The sequence below is a fragment of the Zeus faber genome (assembly GCF_960531495.2).
Source record: "Zeus faber genome assembly, chromosome: 8".
Classification (NCBI taxonomy): domain Eukaryota; kingdom Metazoa; phylum Chordata; class Actinopteri; order Zeiformes; family Zeidae; genus Zeus; species Zeus faber.
In genome coordinates, this window is record NC_137195.1 from 22,393,938 (window position 1) to 22,395,834 (window position 1,897).

Genomic DNA, 1,897 nt, shown 5'->3' on the forward strand with positions numbered 1-1,897 from the left:
GTGCGATTTGGCGATTTCTGTTTTCAGAAACCTTAACAACAAATAATCTATCCTCTCGACATTGCATCGTGTAATAATAGGCATTTCCCCGCCTCAGCCACAACGATAGGATGAGTTTAAATAATGTCTTTACATTTTACTATTATGTGCTGTGTGGATGGGGAAACCGATTTTCTTCTGAAAATAACGAAATTGCGATTTGATAGACCTTTTATTCTGTATTATCTGTGATCCAACTTCGATGACTCCATATACTGGCATGAAAAGGTTTAATGAATATATATACTGTGTGTGTGTGTGTGTGTGTGTGTGTGTGTGTGTGTGTGTGTGTGTGTGTGTGTGTGTGTGTGTGTGTGTGTGTGTGCGTGTGTGTGCGTGCGTGCGTGCGTGTGTGTGTGTGTGTCTGGTGGAATGATCAGAAAAGTCTTGAGTATCCACAATACACCGCATTTGTTGCATTTGTTTAAAAACAGCCACATTTGAGTATAGATAACTACAGGGTGCACTTCACGTATCGGCGGCGTCGACGAAAATCCCCCCAATTCAAATGAATTGGTTTAAATTTAGTTCCGTGTAGCACGAATAAAAGTTTGACAATCGTGCTCCAGTGCACTAGTCATAGATCAATTCTGAGCACGAAAAAGCACGAGACTGGGTCGTATAAAAGGTCCCACAATTCACACTGCATGTAAGGACAAAATCCAAGCCATTGAAGTCCAAGGATCTCTCTGTAGCCCTCCGCGGTAAAATTGTGGCGAGGCATAGATCAGGGCCAGGGTATAAAACCATTTCTAAAGCTGTGAGTGTTCCCAGGAGCACAGTGTCCTCAATAATTGTGAAAAGGAAGAAGTTTGGAACGAAACCGGCCAAACTGAGTAACCCGGCAAGAAGATTGTGATTTTTAATACATTTGCAAAAATGTCTAAAAACACCTTTTTCACTTTGTCATTATGAGTTATTGAGTGTAGATTCATGGGCAAAAACGGCAATTTTATCACTTTTATACATTTACAACACAATAAAGTGAAGGGATCCGAATACTTTCTGAAGCCACTGTATATACAGTACTGTGCAAACGTTTTAGGCACTGGTGAAAGGATGCTGTGAAGTGAGGATGCTTTCAAAAATAATATAACGTTTTTTATTTATCAATTAATGACATACAAAGTGGGGTCAACAGAAAAACACCTTAATTAAGTCATTGGTGTAGCCACCCTTTGCCTTTCAAACAGCACAGATTCTCCAAGGTAAACTTGACTGACAGTTTTTTAAGGTACTCGACAGGTAGGTTGTTCCGAGCATCTTGGAGAACTTGCAACAGCTCAGGTCTCTGTTGCTTCCGTCTCTTTGTGCAATTCCAGAATTCTTTTCACCGAAGATAGTTCTTTATGAGTCTGGCCGTATGTTCGTCGTCATGCTACAGACATATTGACACACCAATGCAGAAGATAAAAAATAACCGTCCAAGACAAATGTTGTTGTGAAACATCTAAAGTGCAGTACTTTTGCACAGTACTTTATGTTTATTTTTGCATGATTATTTGCATGGAGTAAATAGGTTAGTAAGAAAAAATGAATTGGGATAGGGTTGATTTTGAAGGTCATTTTATGGTTAAGACTATCTCCGTTTTCATTGATTGAAGTATAGGCACTAGGTTACTGTGCACGATGAAACAGCATTAATAACTAAATTATACTCTGTAGTGCATGATCTTATGCTAAATTATGAATGAATGAATGATTGAAGGATTTCCATAAGAAGAACAGTGCAACTAAGAAAACATGTGTGACAGACAAACAACTTTATTAAACATTAGAGATAAATGACAAATAAACTGAATAAACAATAATACAGACAAATGAACCCGCAGATGACGTTGCTTGTAACCAGCATTCA

General features: G+C 38.5%; 1 protein-coding gene across 5 annotated transcripts in view; it reads right to left on the minus strand.

Annotated features, from left to right (window-relative positions):
• Positions 1–1,785: 1,785 nt before the first annotated feature.
• LOC307233847 (protein tyrosine phosphatase type IVA 3) overlaps positions 1,786–1,897 on the minus strand; it is an 11,647-nt gene continuing 11,535 nt past the window's right edge. For all 5 annotated transcript variants that reach the window (XM_080005287.1, XM_080005285.1, XM_080005286.1 and 2 more), the window contains exon 7: positions 1,786–1,897. This exon is cut by the window's right edge and continues 1,252 nt beyond it. The gene's annotated coding sequence lies outside the window, so the exon portion shown is untranslated.